The sequence below is a fragment of the Quercus robur genome, chromosome 7 (assembly GCF_932294415.1).
Source record: "Quercus robur chromosome 7, dhQueRobu3.1, whole genome shotgun sequence".
Taxonomy (NCBI): Eukaryota; Viridiplantae; Streptophyta; class Magnoliopsida; order Fagales; family Fagaceae; genus Quercus; species Quercus robur.
This window is the reverse complement of record NC_065540.1, coordinates 23,315,711-23,328,144: the sequence shown is the minus strand read 5'-3', so window position 1 is coordinate 23,328,144 and position 12,434 is coordinate 23,315,711. Positions and strand designations below refer to the sequence as shown.

General features: G+C 31.0%; 1 protein-coding gene and 1 long non-coding RNA gene across 2 annotated transcripts in view; one reads left to right on the top strand and one right to left on the bottom strand.

The window, feature by feature from the left end:
- LOC126692829 (uncharacterized) overlaps window positions 1-11,224 on the bottom strand; it is a 58,761-nt gene extending 47,537 nt beyond the window's left edge. The window contains exon 1 of the long non-coding RNA XR_007645102.1: window positions 10,869-11,224. This is a non-coding gene — a long non-coding RNA (uncharacterized LOC126692829). The remainder of the gene's footprint in view (window positions 1-10,868) is intronic.
- LOC126692826 (vinorine synthase-like) overlaps window positions 1-12,434 on the top strand; it is a 62,043-nt gene that overhangs the window by 43,744 nt on the left and 5,865 nt on the right. The window lies entirely within an intron of this gene.

The following is a 12,434-nucleotide window of genomic DNA, read 5'->3' as shown; positions in this document are numbered from 1 at the left end:
TAAGGCAAGGCTATGTCTGGATCATGTGACCTATGGTTCAAGCATTTCAGAATTATGGTCATCACCCATTTCCCAGTTTATGGTGAAGACTCAGATGATATTGATAATGCCTTCATCCAATCAACCTGGGAAAAATACTTTGGAAGCAGCCACAGAGTATATGAAAAGAAACATCCCTTCCCCGACCTAATAATCAATTATGAGGATTGGTCCGTTGAAGAAGATCCTAGTTGGCTTTCACAGATGTTCGAATATGGCTTCATCAGGCTCATCAAGCTAACAAGCCATGACCAGATCAACCAGTTTCCTCTGATCGTTCGTCAGGTTGTCTTGAAAATCAATAGTCCTTTTGTCTCCATCAAATGCTGGAGTACTCTCCCACAATGGGACAAAAACAATTGGATGATTGTCCAACCTGGGCACCATCTAGTACTCATCAACGGGTACACCCATAATGGCCCATGGTATGAAGGAGACTCTTATCTCCATAATGAAGACCCCAATGCCCTAGCAGATTGCTGGAGAGGTTACTTCAATAATGAGATCAGAGATGTCACCAGCGAGTTATGGCAGAATTATCACTTTGTTGGAAATACTGGTAGAATTTCAATATTTACCACCAGACCATACTCTGCAGCTCTCCATACCGAAAGAATTGATTACATTGAGCCCAAACAGTTAGTAATACAGCAAGCAGATTATGAACCTATCCTATACTGTGGATTTTGTAATAAATATGCCAAGTATCATGAGCACAATTGTGACTACGAACCTCCATGGGATCCCTATGATGGGTACCCGTCTGGCCATGATACTGATTAAAGATTAAAAGAGCCAAGAGTCAGAAGAAAAGAACACTCCTGCCTTTTAAAGCAATTCCAGAACAGCTCCCGGATACTCCAGAACAGGTATCAGGAGCCCCAGAATAGCTCAAGAACCACCTTTGCACCCGGTTACTATTCCAGAAACAGTACCTGCACTAGCAAAGTTGCCGACAAGCTACTATTCACTACACAGTACCAGAACATTGTGCAGAATTACTATTCAGAAAAGCAAGGGGACAAAACACTGTTCATAAACAGTGACTAGTTACTGTTCACTCAACAGTGCCCTGACAGAATCATTGAAGTTACTGTTTACTTTCGGCTGAAAAGATATTCACCTGAAGGTAAAAGCATTTCACCTTCCGTGATTCCCGCAATCTCCTGAACGGATCCAAGGCTTCCTCCAGCTATAAAAGGAACCCTTTGTTTCAGTCTTCGGTAGGCTTAGTTCCATACTACCTCAGAGCCCCAGTTTTACTTTGTAATTAGAAATACTTTTAATCTTAAAATGGCTCTCTTCTCTTCTCCTCTAGCTTACATTTGTACCAGAACTACATCTGTAACCTATTTATGCTTCCACACCCAGTGCCCTTAGAACGGCACCCTTTATCTGTAATATATATATATATATATATATATATATATGTAATATATATGTAATATATATATATATATATATATGTTTCAGTCTTCGGTAGGCTTAGTTCCATACTACCTCAGAGCCCCAGTTTTACTTTGTAATTAGAAATACTTTTAATCTTAAAATGGCTCTCTTCTCTTCTCCTCTAGCTTACATTTGTACCAGAACTACATCTGTAACCTATTTATGCTTCCACACCCAGTGCCCTTAGAACGGCACCCTTTATCTGTAATATATATATGTATATATATATATATATATATATATATAACCGAAACTTTTGAAGCTTCTACAATTTTCCATATCAGCATGGTATTAAAATAATAATAATAATAATAATAATAATAATAATAAAACTTTTCTAAACCCTAAACCCTAAACCCGATGCTCTGCTTCTTAAATCTAATTTATTTCTTTTTATTAAATATATATACTCCCCCTTGTCAAACCAAATCCTCTTCCCCGATATAATTCTGAAACCAAAACCCAGACCACCGTCGGTCCTCCTCTCCCATAGCTCAACAACTCCACATTCTCCAATCGGCAAAGATAAAGAACAGAGTCCTGCCTTCACCACTAGTCTATTGCCACCATCAGATGGCTGGAACTGCTGCAGGTAAAGTTTTTTTCTTGTCCCTTTATTGAGCGTTAAATGTGATTTAGGTCTAGGTATTGTGGGTGTATTGGTTTTGATATAGGAATTTTGTGTTTTAAGTTAAGGTTGTTTTCCTTCTCATTTGTGGTTCAGATTTTCTGCTTCACTCCCCATAGAATTTTGACTACCCAATTGAAGATTTTCATCAATTTTGTTTCATGGTCGACTTTTTGTTTTCCTTTTTCCCTCTATTAGAGGAAGGTTTTTGCTTTGAATGATGTTGTATTAATCCAAATGAACTATAGACTTTAAATTTCCTCTTTAATCTGTATGATTTGTTCTTTATATGTTTTTTACTTGCTGCTACTTCTTTTTGTTGGAACAAATGGAGTTTAACCAATCTATTTTTATTTATTTATTTATTTTGGTTGGTAAAGATAAATTCTGATGATGGGTTACATTGGTAATAAAAAGAGATATTTGGATGACCAGTTTGAAGTTTGAAGATTTCAAGAATTGCAAGATGACAACATGTACATTTTGTGGGCAAAGATTGCTGGCCAAATCTGTTGTGGCATTGGGTTACATTCATGAGGTAACCTTCTTTGAGATAAGACTATTTGGTGGAGTTATGAGTTTTGGTTATCCTTCTCTACATAATGGAAGATACTATCACTGCTCATTCACTAAGTAATATTCCCCTAATATGAAACTATTTTTTAAATTACAACTAGAGAGATGTAAACCAATTTTGAACTTATAAATCTATTCCTATTCAAGAATAATAGAATCATAAAGTATAGTGATTATCTTTTCTTTCTTTTTTCTTTTTTAAATAGTAATTCATTTAAGCTTAAACATTATTTGTTGGGACTATGGCTTCACAATGCTGAAATTGTCAATTTGAAATAAGGAGATGTATTACACCATAAGAAGCTATACTTGGTTCTTGATATAGATCATATGCTACAGAAGAAGAATATTTAAAATAAAAAACAAATTTGCAAGGTATTTCTATTACCTTTATATTTTATTGTACTTTGGCAGTGTGCTTAGCATTTTGTATATCTTTGTTTTCAGGTATCATGGTGACATTCCATCTTTGTTTGTATGATCATCTCTAATAAGCTTGGCTATATACCATTGTAACTTGTCATGTTGTAGAACTTTTAGAGGTTAACATGAATGATTACCGTTACTGAATCTGTTGATGAGAGTTTTATTTGAGTGCTTTCAATTTGTCAATAGAATGTTTAGATTTCTAACTAAAGGTAGGAAAAACTTTCAAAGACATGGAAAGAGTCTCGAATTAATGAACATAAAAAAAAATTTAAAAATTTAATTGAACTTCCTCTTCTTTTAACGAAGTTAAGGCCCTTTATTCACACATTTTTAAAAGAAGAAAGCAAAATGTTTGAGATGTACATTTATACAATGAGTGATTGCCTATCGGCACTATGCATTGTAATTGGCTAAGCTACTTGATCCTCTAGGAGAGTACTTAAGTGCTAAAGTGATTTCATGTAAGCATGGCACCCAATAACATCAAAAGGGTCTTGATAACTTGCTTGGCCAAGAAAATGCTTTAGTGATTCTTGATGATGTAGAAGATGTAGGTACATCTATGTTTAGTTGAATATCTCTGTTTAACCAATTTATTTTCACTTTAATATGATAATATTTCTTACTATTTTACCCACTAAAAGAAGAGGAAGTTCTTTCAACATTAAGAGTCCTCTTATTTGTAGGGAAGAGAGTCAGATTACGAAAATGGGCAATTTCATCATTATTTGAAGTATGTTGTAGTTTCATTCTCAAAGGTTCTTACTACATCATATTGAACTGGACCTGTTTGTGTTTTGAGATTAACTTGAACTCTTATAAAAAAGACATGGTTTTGTATCTACTCTATGTGAAACACCATAAAGAAGTAAACTTTAACTTTTCAGCTTTAAATTATAAACTTTTTTTATTCACTTTGGTTTCTCTTTAGTCAAATTGAGAAGGGTGAAGGAAAATTAAAAAACAATAAACAATAAACAAATACTTGCTTATGGATTTTATGAGATGCATACTTGTTGATTGTGACTTTTATATTGTAGAATGATGAATAGAACAGAGAAGTAAATATGACATTGTTTAGGAGCCACTTGAAATAGTGAAGAAGCCTAAAGGTTGCTTCTAATGTTGCTGCACTTGGATTATTCAAAAGTTATGTAGACGTGTTTATGCATTAGTATATGATGTATCTTTTTGGCAAATTTTACATATTTGAGGTTCTTTGGTAAACTTTTTTTTTTTGGTTCTGTGTATATGTGTAATTGTTTTTTATCTTAATTTTTACCTATCACAAACACATAATTTATCCTAATACTTGAATGTCTAGATGAAGGATTTGCACTTAATCCATTGAGATCAAATTCGATCATGCAAGTGATTCTGCTACTAATAATAAACTAGACTGTAACATGAAATTAATTCTTTTATCTAATTTCGTAGTCTAACTTGCAAAATGATTCTAATTTTAGAGTTGATCTCATTTTCAGTAGCTTTCCTGCGCATCGTACGAATTAGCGACTAGTATTATATATAATAAAAGTTGGGCTTAGATGCCGTGGTTGCGCCATGTGGCTTCACCAAATTGTAGAAATCATATTATATATAATAAAAGTTGGGCTTAGAAGCCGTGGTTGCGCCAAGTGGCAGCACCAAATTGTAGAAATTTTCTTAAATTTTTAGATTTTAAGAATAGATATATACAATACATATTTTTTAGATAAATATGACAAATCAAATAATGAAAGAAAGCAGTATTTGATTTACAGCTATAACAATTATGTCTATCTAAAATGTTATCAACAAACCCTAAAATCAAAAAATAGATATATATTTTTTTGTCCTTATCTTTTTCTCCTATAATTTCTAAGTTGATAAAAATTTTAACTTTTATGAATTATCAATAATTTTTACTCTCCTTTCCATCTCCAAGTTTATCAACAACTTTAGATTAGATCATAAAGAATTATTTGATGAAGGCTTATCAACCTGAAATGCTAAAATCATATTTATCTCCAAGAATAATTCAATGAAGGCTAATCAATCTGAAATGTTAAAATCATAAATATCTCCAAATATATCTAGAACTCTTCTATTGCTAGAATTATTCTGAAACTAGAAAACCAAGTTATCTATTTCTATTTAGAAAACGAACGGAGGCTTTTGCACTAGATGTAGAAATCTATTTCGCCCAAGAGGAGCAAGGAGCACATTGCTTTTTCAAGCAGTCAAACCAACGAATCAATTGGGCCTCTTGGACACATGATACAAAACATCTTTCATGGCTTGCCATGGTTTCAATCTTAGAAAACAATCAGCTGGCACATGAACTTGCTTAGCTTAAGTCATCTATTATATGTATTTTGTTGCAGTTTTTTCAAAGCCTTTTGTTCTCTGGCTAATCTTTTGAAGTTTGTGCATATATTGTTGATTTTTTTCCCTTGGTCACTTCTTCTATACTCTTTATATGGATCCCATGCAAGCATGCATAAAATTAAAGTTTAATTTTGTGGTTAGAAGCTTTAGATTTATTTTCTTTATGTGGTGCTCATTACAAGGATTTTTTTTTTTTTTTTTTTTTAAATTCCAGCTATTAAATCAATTCTAAAAGTTTACCCTAATGCTTTGACAATGTTTTAGATAGACACAAATTTTAATTGTTATTATCAACTTTTTTATATATGCACCGTGAGGTCCTAGAAAACATATCACAGATGGGGCACATCAGTGAAGATGCAAAGATGGTTGTAACAAGTTTGATAGATTGGAGTTTTCAGCACACATTCTTGCACAGTATTTACAACACTTGGATTGTTTTGGAGCTCAATTAAAAGATATAATAGATTGTATTGCCTATATTGTTAACTGGGAAGCTACTGCATTTGTTTTAACGGTCTACTATTCTCTTTGTAGTTTAAGTTTTATTCTCTATTGTTTAGCATATTGTATCTCTTCGTAGTTAAAGCTTTATCATCCCTTTCAAAAAACTTATTTAGGTGAACTAGATAGCAAATATCATACCAAGCAGGGTTTTTTTTTTTTTTTTTTTTTTTTTTTGTACTACTTATTTTGTTTTGTTAATAATTACACAGAGAGGTTGAGATCAAATAATAGAGATTATTGTTCACAGGCCAAAAATGACCTACTATTGAAAGGTATAACTTCTCAATTCTCATCATATCTCAATGCTATATTTTCAATTGTGGATGAAAACTTAATACCAATGTCTTAACTCTTAGTTTTTCTCAACCAAAAAAAAACTTGAAGTTTATATCTATATATATATATATATATATATACACACACATCCTCTTTGTTTATTATAATTTTGTGGCAGGGTGAAAATCACTCAAGTTTTGGTGTCTTCTCCCATGCTTTCAAGGACAAAAATTAAATTTTCATCAAAGTCTCTCTACTTCAAATTCTTAAATGTTTATTAATTTAAATTGTTCTTAATTATTGAATTAATGTTTTCACTTAAATATGCTTTCAATCATTTTTTGGATAGTTTTTAATTACTAAATTTAAGGTTTTTCCATTTAAATATTACTTGAGCCTTAAATTTTAGGTATCACCTTTCATATTAGTTACAAGCTATCTACCATCTTCCATTCAATTATTTTATATATACATATATATATATATATATATATATGCCTTTTATAATACATTAGTCTTACACAAGATACATTCATTATATAACTTAAAAGTAAAATAATCATTTATTTTATTATCTATTTTTATAGTTTACATATGAATTTTGATTAAACCGTGCATCGCACGGGCATAATACTAGTTTTATTAAATTTTTAGATTTTTAAAGAACTATAAAAGAATAGTATACTATCAGGACTCTAATTTATTCTTATCATTAAATAAAATTAGATTAACATTATTTTTTATTTGTTAGGATATATTTCTTAAACTAAGGGATAATATTTAACATACAGAAATTTAGTTTAGATAATATTTATCATCTAATTAACATTATTTTTTTATTTGTTAGGATATATTTCTTAAATTAGGGATAATATTTAACATACAAAAATTAAATTTAGATAATATTTATTATCTAAATTTTCAAAATTTTAATATTATTTTCTCAGAATATCAAGCTACAAAGCTTGATTATTAAGGGATATCACAATCCAAATTCATCAAGAGGTGATTAATATAAATCTATCCCACGAAACAGTATATATCTCAAATAATTTGATAATCTCTATCTATCCTAAAAAACAATATATCCATTAATTTAATAATTTCTACGTTGATGACATTTAAAATTCGAAATTCTATTTATTTATCTTCACATACGTCTCTCCCTCTTGGCAGAAATCCTATTCGTCTATAAAAAGAAAATCCACACACACATCTCTCCCACAAAATTCTCTCTTAATGGGTTTAGACTTTAGATTGCTAATCTCATCTCTATAATTTTCATAGTTTGCGCTATCGCTACCAAGAAAATCATAATTTTCAGTTTGCATTATTGCCACCAAGAAATTCATAACAATGTGAGTCGTCCTTCATTCTTCCTCTTCATCTTTTTTTTTTTTTTTTTTAATGAAGAATATTATAAATTATGCCACGTGAGTACATAACAATGTGAGTAATCCTTCATTCTTCCTCTTCTTCTTTTTTTATTTTTTATTTTTTATTATTTTATTGAAGAATATTATAAATTATGCCATGTGAGTAATCCTTCATTCTTCCTCTTCTTCTATTTTTTATTTATTTATTATTTAATTTTTTTTTGATGAAGAATATTATAAATTATGCCATGTGATATACAGACTAATAATTATTTATATATCAAAATTCCTTATAGCTATCAACCACGTTCTCTTTCTCTCTTTTTAATTTTTTATATGTTACGTTATGTTGAATCGACTCTTTTCTTTTTCTTTTTTTCCATTTTATTCATATGACCTTTTTTTAATTCCAATTTTTATGGGATAAAAATAAACACATTGATTAGATATTTTTAATTTCAATAAGATTTAAATGAATTATATTTCAAATGGAACTCTACCAATATATATAATCCTAAATATCCTTTTTGGAGTGAAGCTTATTTCAATATGTAAATGCCTAAATTCCATGACAATGCAGGTATATATTCTTTCTTCTTTTATTATTATTATTTTCATTTTGTTTATTTTCTTTAGTGTTATTATTGGTTTTTTGTCTTCATGTGATTTTAATTAATGATTTCAAAACATTCGAAAACATTATCAAGTTTCTAAAGACTCCTTTGTTTTTGTATTTTGTTTTTATTAAATTGATTAGGTTTTGTGTATTGGTTTCCTTTTGTTTAAACTAATTTTCTTAGCTTTGATCTAATTTATATGCTTAGGGTTAGGGTCTTAGAATTAATGATTAAATATGGTAAGAATTAATAGATTAATTTTAACAATTTTCTTATTTGATTTTTATGTTACATCAAATTATCAAGATGTTCTACACGTGTATTCTTGAATTATCAACTTTAATTTTAATTTATAATATTATCAAGATTATAATAATTTTAGATTTATCAATGGATTAGTACTTTTTTAAAAAATAATTATCAATTTAAAATTCAATTTGGAATTATCAATTTAATTTAGTTTTAGGAAGAAATTTTACCTCTTATTTTAGTGAGATAATTATTTACACTTAATAATTTTTTCTTTTATTTTTATTGAATCTATTAAAATATGTAATTATTTATACATTTATTTTATAAGCTTTTTCAAAAAACCGTGCAACGCACGGCCTCTAACTAGTATATATAATAATTCAAATGACAATGAATTGAAAATGGGATTTTTAAGTCTTTTGAAAGATGTATAATTCTATTTTAGAGGACATGTGTATATCTATAACTTTCCATGGCGTAAACCGATAACTATTCATTTCTTTCTCATACATAATTTGCGGAGCACATGGAAAGCAAAATTTTAATAAACCAGGGGCTGCTACCTACAATGGAAATTTGGTAAACCAACAAAAATAAAAAGGAAACAACATGCAGATAGCATCAATAAATAAATAGTACAAATTTTGTACGTGAGCATGATCAATGAAAATGTTCTACTTTGATTTCGCTTAATGAATTCCAATATGCACCCTAATTTCTTTGATTGAACAAAAGTATAGAAACTTGATAAATAGAACGAAAAACATTGCAGAGACAAATAGGTAAATACGTATGAAGGAAAGAACTTTGAATAATAGATATTAAAAAAACAAAAAATCCCTTTGCGGAGCAATGGGAGATCTTCCTCTTTGCTTAGCCAGCCTTGCTTTCACGATGAGGATAATGACCACTTTCATAAGGTTATAGCGCAATTTTAGCCATTGATGCGGTACAACATTTGTTTATGTATTTTTTATTTTTATGTCCAAGCCTAACCCATTTCGTCGAAAACTTGGAGTAAGATGAAACTGATTTCCATTAGCTCATATAAGCAATCTACCAACAAAAAAAATAGATTGAAGAATTGGAATTGGAATTTGAAAGAGAGATAGTTGATGCTTCACTTCAAGGTTGATACAAAATAAGAGCAGAGGACGATGGGCACTGCTTATTTTCCTAATTTTCAAGGCTTGTTTTATTTACACAAAGAACTAAAAACTGAAAAGCAAAAGGAAATGAATAGCCATGGGTTACACCAATGCCCAAACGAAAATGAACAGCCACGAGTTACAAAACATAAAACACCAAGTGCAAATGAAAAAACAAATAATGAAAGGTTAATCAAATAATCATGGTTTTTAGGTCCAGACTGTTCAATGAAGTGTAAAAAAAAGAGATTTAAGGTTTTTAAGATTCAAGTCCAATCGAGGTTAGACCGTGATGATGTAATAATTATTTTATTAATTTATTAATACAAAAATAAATATAATACATGAAGAAAATTCAACAATCTTAACCAAAATAATATTTAGGGTAAATTTCACTAACTACCCTTGAGGTTTGACCAAATACCAAGAGGTCCAAAAGATTTCAAAACGAGCCATTTGAGTCCTTTAGTCCAAACGGACTGTAACGCCGTTATTTATTTTAGTCTCTCTCTCTCACCCTCAGACACATCTGTCTCCATCCCTTTCCTCTTCCTAATATACTCATGAATCTATTTCCCTTGCAAAACCGCCCCAATTTGAGCACAAGCAATAAGTATAGTTTACACAAAATTCATCAAGCTCAACTCCACTCACCAACATATCCCTCAAAGCCTGAGAACCCATATTACACTTAACATAACCATTCATAAGAACCCACAAAACCTTTGCTCAAACCAACTCAAACTTTTTGCTCAAAAAAAAAAAAAAACCCAAAGCAAACCCATCACCACCGATCCAAACCAAAATCCACAAGCCTCCACCGCACTACCAACCCACAATCAATCCAAACCAAAATCCACAAACATCCATCGCAAACCCACAAATAACCCAAACCCTCCAATGCCGATCCACACCCACGAACCACTACAAACCCATAGCACGACGCCACCACAAAGACCACGAGAGCCAACACAGATTCACACCGAAAAAAATTACAATACTACAACAAATTAACCAATTAGATCTCAGAAGCACTAAACGAAAAAAAATATGTAAAACTGATTCGAACCTGGGAGGGGATGCAACCGATGTTGAGGCAAGTGCCACCGAGGGCACCCCGCTTCTCAATACAAGTGGTCTCGAGACCCAACTAAGTGGCTTTGATGGTGGCCATGTAGCCACCAGGGCCACTGCCGATGACCTTGTTTTCCTCAGATCCCGAAGCGAATCCTCTGGAGAAGGAAGTCACCGTAGCCATTTCTCCCTTCTTCTTTTTTGGTTCTCTCTTTCAGAGAGAGAGAGAGAGTGTGTGTGTGTGAGAAGAAAGAGTGATCTGAGAGTGGAAGAAGGGTTGAGGTAGCCAGAGAAAGAGTGAGGAGAGAGTAGAAATGTTGGAGAGTGAGAGAGAACTAAAATAAATAACGGCATTACAGTCCGTTTGGACTAAAGGACTCAAATGGCCAATTTTGAAATCCTTTAAACCTCCTTGATATTTGGCCAAACTTCAGGGATAGTTTATGAAATTTACCCTAATATTTAAAAAGGGTAAAATATAGATGATCTTTTTGTAATTTATTACAAAGATTGTAAAATATCTCTTATAAAAAAGGGAGAAAAAAAAAAGTCAACTAGTCAAGTGATGGGACAGGTGATAATAAAGAGCTGGTGAAATTGTTGAATGATTATCAAAAAAAAAAAGGGCGAGGCGTGACTTTTTAGGTAAAAGATTTAAAGTGAAAACCATTCCTCTATTCGCTATATCGAATCCTAGTTCTCTTTTCTCTCTGTTACTTTGTTCACTCCGCCTATTCTTTATTGGTTCCTTCACTATTTCTCTGTTACTTCATTCTCTCTATCACTCTGGCCTCTCTCTCTCTCCCTTCCCTCTCTCGGTCTTTCATCTCCAAACAAACAGATCGATCATTCTAACGATCCAGTGATGGTGGAGCTTTTGGTGGTGGACAAACAAGATCAAGACTGAGATATTTTAGCAAAATTTTGTGGGAAGAAAATCGGAAAAACCTTGCACGGTTCAACCATACTTCTGGATCGGGGTTCACTGCAAAAGAGAGAATTTCGGTTTTTTATGTAAACTAGTTAAGGCAGCATGGGAAAAAAAAAGTAGTGATTAAGATCAATTTTAGTTTTTATTTGTATCACAAAATAAAAATAAAAATTATTTGATTTTTAAAATACATAGAGATTTACATTAATAAAAGGAGATATTAATTTTAAGAATTTTGATAATTATGTTATAAAAAGTTAATTTCAATCATATAAGACCGTGACAAATCCCAATCTAATATTTTATTATTTTATTTTGACCTATAACTTACACCTCAATAGTTGTGAATATATTGTAATAACAACAAAATGTTACGACATTTTTAGTTGTGCTAGATCTCAATATAATATTTTATTATTTTATTTTGACCCATAAGGAATTGACACATGCATCACAACATTTTCATAATATCTCTATGTATACATTGTACTTAATTACAATGTAAATTTATATTATAGACACAAAAAAATTGGCAAATTTGTACACATTTACAAAATTTGTACAATATTTACCATTTTTTGTGCAAATGTGTATAATTTTAACCACTTTTATGTATTTACAATGTAAACTTGCATTGCAAGTACAAAGTAAACATATAAAGATCTTAAAAAAAACAAAAACAAAAAACAAAACTCAAACCAACTGGCATACTTGAAGGGGAAAAAAAGAAAAGAAAAGAAAAGAGAAAGTGCATCTCACTAA